Source organism: Emys orbicularis, chromosome 19 (genome assembly GCF_028017835.1).
Source record: "Emys orbicularis isolate rEmyOrb1 chromosome 19, rEmyOrb1.hap1, whole genome shotgun sequence".
In the NCBI taxonomy this organism is placed as follows: domain Eukaryota; kingdom Metazoa; phylum Chordata; order Testudines; family Emydidae; genus Emys; species Emys orbicularis.
Genome location: NC_088701.1, coordinates 8,485,663 through 8,494,203, shown reverse-complemented (window position 1 = coordinate 8,494,203; position 8,541 = coordinate 8,485,663).

Sequence of the window (8,541 nt, the reverse complement as noted above, 5' to 3'; positions counted from 1 at the left end):
CACCATCCTGATCAACGTAGACCATGATTACAACTTTAGAAAGCAATCAGATATGAGCCATATTCCCTTTGCAAATAAACCAACAGGTTAAAAACAAGTTTACTTCAGATGTAGTTGTGAATAGAACCCAGGTCTCTAATGTGGCATACCCAAAACTACAGTTGTTCTTTGGTAATGACCCTACAGTGTCATTTCAGAGCTGGCTTTAGAACCCAGGCTTCCTTATCTCTAATTTTCTACAGCTGTTTACCAGATCGTTTTGTGACCCATTGGGAAAGTGTACATCAAGTCCCCTTCTAGTGACTAAGGCTGTAGCTGTGCTAGGTAGTATAGGTATACTCTATTGACAAAGCACTCCTAGTGTAGATGCAGCTTATATTGGCAAAAGCTCAGGCACTTCTGCTACGCCAAGGCACACCTACCCCAAGCAAAACAAGCTATACCCATAAAAGCACAACTTTGGTAGTAATATTTCATCTATATGAGGGTTTTGACAAGATGGCTGTGTTGATCAGGGATCACCTCTCTTCATGCTCCTGTCCAACATCGCTCTGCCAATAGCAGTCTGTAGGGTAGATACAGCCTTAATTGTGGCCTCAGCTATGTGAAGGAAGAATACCCATTCCATGCATTTGGGAAGTTAACAGACAGATGTGCTGATTGATTGATCCACGTGCAGATGAGGATGGAAGTGAAAGCCTTGTGGCGTATCGGAGTGTTAGTGGCAGCACTGTTTAAGCAATCTGAAGATAGCAAGGAATGCAGGAGACTTGCCCCCTAACTTCTCATTTCCCTGCTTTTAAGGCTTTAGGTGGGGTGTCCCTCAATTCAGTCTTAAGTCGCTAAGCTGTGTGTGGGGGATAAACACGGTAGCTATATAACATTGTTAAATGCCCAAAAACTTCATTAAGCCAGAGTTCAAGTTGCCCAGTGCGGCCTTGTGCCCTCCAGAATGTGGAGAGTGGCTAAACTTAAACATCTGAAAATGAGGAAATACCAAATTAAAGTGCATGCTATCTCTGCAACACACTCTTAACACTGTCATCTTTGAGCAGTGCCCCAACATGCCAATACCACACATGCTAGTACTCTGCCCTAATGCTACCGCATACTGGGAACAGAGCACATAAGACTGTCTATCGTGCTCAACACCTATGGCTACAGCAAAACTCAAGTTAAGGTGCCGTATACAGCAGCTACTCTCAAACACTGATTCTACACACAACCATCCAACTTTTTGTATGTTACCAGCCCTTCACCCTTGCTCTGAGGATTCCACCTGAGACACTGCCTTCACCTACCCCTCACTAAGCCTTGGAGATGCTGCCCTGCATGCCTGCAGATTGCTGACAAACGCCATGGCAAGAAGACACCCGGGTGCACCTCTGTAGATGCAACCTGCAGAACTCAGTGCTGAAATGATGCATAGTGGATCCTTCAATGCACCTAGTCATATTACAGTAACAGTTCTGTTAAGTTGCTCTAACTAATCCCTCCACCATCCAATACAGCTACGCTCGACTTGGTGAAGGCAGCTGGAGTGCATACAGTTAAATGCTGCAATTCAATGCTGTGGAGCACAAAACAAATACTGGAACACTCCTTCAGAACTTCCTCATGTCTACCTACCCCATTACTGAACCATTCCAATGGCTATTGCCAGCTCCAGGGGGCAGACTTAAGATTGTGCTGTGGGGGTGGCATGTATCTTGGTATTTCCTGGTTTTCAGAGGTTTAAACTTAGCCACTCTCCACATTCTGGAAGGGCATGTGTCAGTGCTGGACAACCTTAACTCTGTGTTAATGAAGTTTTTGGAGAATTTAATTCCTGTGGTTTTAAAAAAAAAAAAAAACAACCACCAAAAACACACCATCCCCAGGTTGCTCAGCTCTCCTCCTCCTCTGCCTCTGTCTCCTTGGCAGTCATTACCCTGGCCCCAGAATGCACTGGCTGCATGTTACAGAAAATAGATCCTGTCAAACTAACGTGATATCTTTGAGATTACAAGTTAGGTTGGTAAAGGTAATGGTGTTGATGTAATATATTTAGACTTTTGTAAGGCATTTGGTACTTCACGATATTTTGATAAAAAAATGTGAATGATAGAAAAATAACATGGTCCACATTAAATGGATTAAACAAAGGCTAACTGATAGCTCTCAAAATAGAATTGTAAATGAGGAATCATCATTGAGTGAGTGTGTTTCTGGTGAGGTACCACAGTGATCCATTCTTGGCCCTATGCCATTTAACATTTTTATCAATGACCTGAAAGTAAACACAAAATTACTATGATAAAGTTTGCAAATGACACACAACCTTGGAAGTGGTAAATAATGAAGAGCACAGGTCCCGGATACAGAGCAAACTGGATCATTTGATAAGCTGGGCACAAGCAAACACTGCATTTTATTACAGCTAAATGTAAGTGTGTACATGTAGGAACAAAGAATGTAGGCCATACTCACAGGATGGGAGGACTACCCCAACCCCAGCTGTCATGACCCTGTCCCCATGACAGTGATTGCTCTGATCCATTTTTGAACTCCACTGCCCAAGGGTCACAGACTTCCCCACCACCCACTTTAAACCACCCTTCCCTCCTGTTTTTAAATGCCTTTTCCTGATTGCCCGCCTTGATGAGTACACCTAGCAGCTCACCTTTGTTCTGTACATCTGACCATGCTGGTTCCATACATGCAGAGAGCTACTAGACACACTCCTGTGTGGAGCAAGCAAAAAGTTGTGGATCTTCTTACCCTGTGGAGAGACAAGGCAGTGTGAGCCCAGAAATGGAACAGCTGTTGAAATATCAACACTGTGCAGATTTCACAGGGGGTGCTGGAACAGGGGCATGACAGGGCTGAGCAGCAGGAGCATGCGAAAATGATAGAACTTCACCAGGCATACCACAAGGCAAGAGAAATCGACAAGAAACCTGGGGCTGCCCTGCAGACCTGCCACTTTTACAACAAACTGCATGCCATACGTGGCAGTGACCCCACCAGCACTCTGAGGACCACTGTGGACAGCTTCAGAGGAGCCCAAGGCAGAGACCCCTACCACAAACAGCAAGGGGGCAGGGGGAACGCAGCAGGGGACTCAACCTATGACGTGAACCAGGAACTGTTTGAAACTCTGATGGAGTCAAGCCAGGTGAGCGCAGATGAGCCCGCTAATGAGCAAGAAGAGAGCTCGGGTAAGTGTGTACATGCATTATTCCTTACAAAGGTTTTTTTGGTTTGGTTTGTTTTTTTCCCCCGAAACCTCATCTCCCTTCCTGCCCCATTTAAAAATGTCTCCCATCCCATCCACAAGTTTATAGAACAGAGACATTGAATTCCAATTGCTTTACTGTTACAAAATACGTTAGGAAATAAATTCAAAAAGAGTTTTATAGCAGTCCAGTTACACATTGCACATCTTATCCCTGTTCTGTGCTCAGACAGAGGTAGAACAAACAGGTAGAGTCAGCATCCACCTTTCATTTGTTTTTCTGGTTGGGCTCGGCAGGGGGTGGGGAATGCAGAATACTTTGTTTATCTGACTAGAGATGTCCCTTTAAGCCTCTTGAGACAACTTGATGAAACTTTCATGGACATACTCCACAGTCCTCTCGTGAAGATTGCTAGGGATCACAGTCTTGTTTCTTTCACTGCTCTAGGAGACCTTCCCATGCCACTCTGCAATGAGTTTGGCTGACACGATTACAGTAAACAGGCTAGCGGCATGTGATCTCAGGTGGCCTCAGGATGCCAGTAGCAGTTGGGTTCTGTGTGCCTTTGTCACCCTCAGGAGTGAGATATCAGCTAAAATCACCATTGCCTGTGAAAATAGAGCCAATATTCACTGCACTTTCCCTATATCAGTCCCCAGGGATCAGGCCCTAAAGGTTATAGCTTCCTTGCAACAGAATTTTCTCTTCCCCCCCCCCCCCCCCCCCCAGGCCACATTCACCATGGTTTAAGCTGCAGAGCGGTGCTGTCATGAGGCACTCCAAAGCTCAAGTGCCAATAAGCATTTCTTATTAAAAGGATTTATGGGAATAATGTAAGGGAGTTTTGAGACTTTCTTTCCCTTTCTGTTGTGACTGTAAATCTAATGGTGCATTTGTCTGTTTTAATCAGCAACTTCTGGCATGGTGGCCTTGAGGGGTGCCCTCTCCATGCTGGGTGAACATCTGACCCTGATTAGGAAGAGAAAGAAGAGGACTAGGGAGGATATGTTCTGCAGGATATTTCATCCTTTACAGCCCAGTGCACAAGGACTTGGAGGACCCATCTAAATGCGGCCATGGAGAAAGACTGAGAATGGAGAGAGCAGTTGCTGCAGAAGAACCAAGAGGTGCATATGGAGATGATAGGTTTCCTCAGGCACCAAACTCAAATGTTGCAAAGCATTATTGACTTACATACCCAAAGACCCTGGACTCAGCAGCCTTTCCAGTCCTTGGAGAACTCCATGTTTGTTGCTCCCTACACCCCCCAATATACCATGTGGGATCAAGGTATACATCCTTCCTTCTTTTTTGAGTGATTGCTCATGTGTATTCCACAATAGGTGTGCATGCTCGCCACGTGCACCGGTGTCAGAAGTTTTTCCCCTAGTAGTACCCGTAGGGGAGCGCCCCAGCAACCCATGGAATGGCGCCTCCATGGCGCGGTTTAAGGGGCGCTGTGCACTCCCCCCACCCTCAGTTCCTTCTTGCCGCCAGTGAAGGTGCTTCGAAACTGCTCTACTCCAACTTTGCTGTAGCTTGTCCCCAGAACTCTTGTTCGTTCAGCGTATGTGACCTGTAGTTGGTACTCAATTAGTTTTAGTTTAGTTTAGCTAGTGCGCCCGGGCCGGGGTATGCCCCAGGTTTTAAGTTGTGTGACACTTGTAGGTGCCCGATGCCAGTGAGTGATCCGCACATGGACTGTCTACGCTGTTCGGGTGAAACTCATCTCAACGATCGCTGTAAGATTTGCAAGTCGTTTAAGCCTCAGACCGAGAGAGAGAGACACATTAGGCTCCGGGCTATCCTCATGGAGTCAGTGTTGACCCCGACTCCGGCGCACCGCTCCGAGTCGGCACTGGGCACCGCGATGTTGGTGCGCGGCGACCCCCCGGCGCCATCTACTAGTCAGCACTGCTCCCCGTCCACGGGGCATGCCAAGAAGGCTAAGAAGAGGCCTTCTCCGACGCAGCACTGGAGTAAATCTGGGGCAGAGACTAGACCCGTGTTGGGCAGTCCTCGATCCCCATCGACCTCTAGGCCTCCGACTCAAGTCGAGCGGAGTAGCCCGGCCCAGTTGGAGCAGGCTTCCCCGGATGTCCGGATGCCCTCCACGCCAGAAGCCTTGCACGCGGTCCGAGACATCATGTCCATGCCAGTACTAGGAGCACCGCCAACGTTGGCCCCATGCTCCAGAGGCAAGCCGCCACTGGGATCTCTGAGGTTGCCCCCGACTCGGTACCAGTCTCAGTCGAGGGAACGTTCCAGACGCCATTCGATGCTCAGCAACCATTCCGTGCATAGTCTACGTGGGTCGCTGTCAACTCCCACCAGGTTGTCCGGCTGGGTTCCATCTGACCAAGACTCCAGGCACCGCTTCACCTCAAGGAGCGAACACCGATGGGATCGAGGCAGACGCCGCCGAAGGTCCTTGTCTTGGAGGGGCTATCGTAGCCGGTTGCGCCATAAACATTGACGCCATTCCCGTTCGTCATCCTGCACCAGGACCCCGCCACAGCACCGCTTCCGCAGCCCCGGGCGTTGATTGCTGGCGAGTCGCCGTCACAGATCCGCCCGTCAGAGCGGATTGCTGAGCAGCTGTTACCGACGGTTGCGGTCGTCCACGTCGAAGTCGTGGTGTCAGTCTCGGGGTCAGCACTGCTCCCGGTGCCACCGCTCCTCCCAGTCCAGGGACAGTGGCAGGTTATACGTCAGCCCGGCCTCCCTTCATAGCCGTCCATCGATGGGTCAGGCCAGCCAGGCCGAACAGCCCGCTCCCCCAGTGCCACAGCAGGTGCAGTGGCACCGGGCCCCGTGGCCAGTGCAATGATTCCAGTGGGCATCGTGGCCCCCAGTGCAACCTCCGATGGGGTTCGCTCGGTGGCTGGAGCCTCAGAAGGGCCGTTGGCCTCCCTCTCCCAACCTCCGAGGAAGGAGTCGGTGGGACGTACATCCTCGGCACCGTGCCCGGAGCCCGACCAAGTGGTGGATCCTCCGATGCCGGTGGACACGCAAAGTACAGCGCCAGCCTCCTCGCCCTCCCCGATGAGGCAATTACAGTCCCTCCTCCCTCCGTCCCACGGGAGGACTCTAAGGCCCACCAAGAACTATTAAAAAGTGTGGCATCAAGCCTCAACCTCCAGACAGAAAAGGTGGAGGAGCCCTCGGACTCCCTGTTTAACGTACTGTCCGCTTCGGTACCAGGCAGGGTGGCCTTCCCTCTCCACGAAGGGGTGGCGAAAATTTCAGATGCCCTGTGGCAAACCCCGGACTCATTGGCCCCCATCTCTAAGAGAGGGGAACGCAAGTATTTTGTGCCCGCCAAGGGGCATGAATACCTATACACCCACCCTGCCCCTAACTCCCTGGTGGTCGAGTCGGTCAACCACAGGGAGTGGCAGGGCCAACCAGCCCCTACACCGAAAAATAAAGATTCAAGGAGGCTGGACTCATTTTGGAAGAAAAAAAAATTCGTCCTCGAGCTTCCAGTTACGGGTGGCGAACCATCAGGCTCTTCTGGGCCAAGTTCGAGGACTGCATGGCCTGAAAGACTCCCGCACGACGCTTCAAACTCTGGGTCTCTATGCTCCGGCTAAACCAAAGTTTAAGCCGCAGCAGGCTCCCACCCAAGCTGCCCACTCTAAATATGAGCCTCCTTATAAAAAGTCGTGGGACTATAAGAAACACCTGCAGAGGCAGTCTTGGCCTGCCCCCCAGCCTGGGTCCTCCAAGGGCAAACAGGCAGGGAAACAGCGGTTTTGACGGGTTGCCTGGGGCGCCCTGCCAGTTCTCATCAGGGATCCACCCACAATAAAGGTTCCCTTCTCCAACCGGTTGTGTACTTTCCTCCCGGAGTGGTCGTGGCTGACCTCGGGCCGATGGGTCCTCAACTCCATCTCCCGGGGTTACCCCCTCCAGTTTACCTCCACCCTGCCCAACCACCCTCTGTTCCCATCCCTCCTGGGGGACCCCTCTCATGTGGCTCTCCTCAAGCAGGGTATTTACAAAGTGTATGTTGGTGGTAGCGGCCTACCTCAGGCGCTGTAGTGTCCAGATCTTCCCCTATCTGGACAACTGGCTAGTCAAGGGCAGCTCCCGGTCGCAGGTGCGGGATGACATGGTGCTCTTTCTGTCCACGTGCGCCACTTTGGGCCTGCTGGTAAACAATGCCAAGTCCACGTTGGTCCCGGTACAATGCATAGAGTTTATCAGGGCGGTCCTGGGCGCCACGTCGGCCAGAGCCTCCCTCCCACAAGGTTTCCAGTGACAACAGCCAGAGCATGCCTCTAGCTCTTGGGTCACATGTCAGCGTGCACATATGTGGTCCGCCACGCCAGACTCAGGATGAGGCCCCTCTAGCTCTGGTTGGCCCTGGCATTCTCCCAGGCCAGAGACAGGATGGACAAAGTCCTCACTGTGCCTGAACTGGTGATCGCCTCCCTACGATGGTGATCCTCCCCAGGGAGCATGCTCCACGGGGTCCCGTTCAGAGGCAGGGCCCTGTCGATAGAACTGGTGTCCGATGCATTGGACCTGAGGTGGGGAGCCCATGTGGGGGACGTTCAGACCCAAGGTCTGTGGTCTGCGCAGTACCTGGCCCTCCACATAAACAAGGAGCTCAGGGTAGTGCGGCTGGCGTGCATGGCCTTCCACTAGCACCTGGAAGGCCAGGTGGTCAGGGTTCTCATGGACAACACGGCCTGGATGTTTTATATCAACAGGCAAGGCGGGGTCCAATCCTCTGTCCTCTGCCAGGAAGCCTTCAGGCTGTGGGACTTTTGTATAGCCCACAACATTTGCCTACAGGTTTACTACCTATCAGGAGCCTGGAATTTGCGGGCGGATCGCTTGAGCAGGGACTTCTCCTCTCAGCACGAGTGGTCCCTTCACCCAGAGGTGAACTCCCCAGGTGGACCTGTTTGTGACCCGGCAGAACCATCACTCTCCCCGGTTCTGCTCCCAGGGGAGGCTGGGACGGGGCGCTATCTCCAGTGCCTTCCTCCTGTCCTGGTCGGGCCAGTTTCTCTATGCCTTCCCCCTGTTCCCACTGATAGGCAAGGTCCTGGAAAAGATAAATACAGACAGGGCCCGGGTCCTACTGATTGCCCTGGCATGGCCCAGGCAGCATTGGTACAGGACCCTTACGGGCCTGGCAGTTGCCCCGCTGTGGCCGTTGCCGTCCTACCCGGACCTGCTCTCCCAGGACCAGGGCTGCCTTCTCCACCCCAACCTGGCGGCACTTCACCTCACAGCGTGGCTGCTCATTGGTTAGGCCGGGAGGAGAGGACGTGCTCGGAAGGGGTTCAGCGCGTCCTCTTAGAAA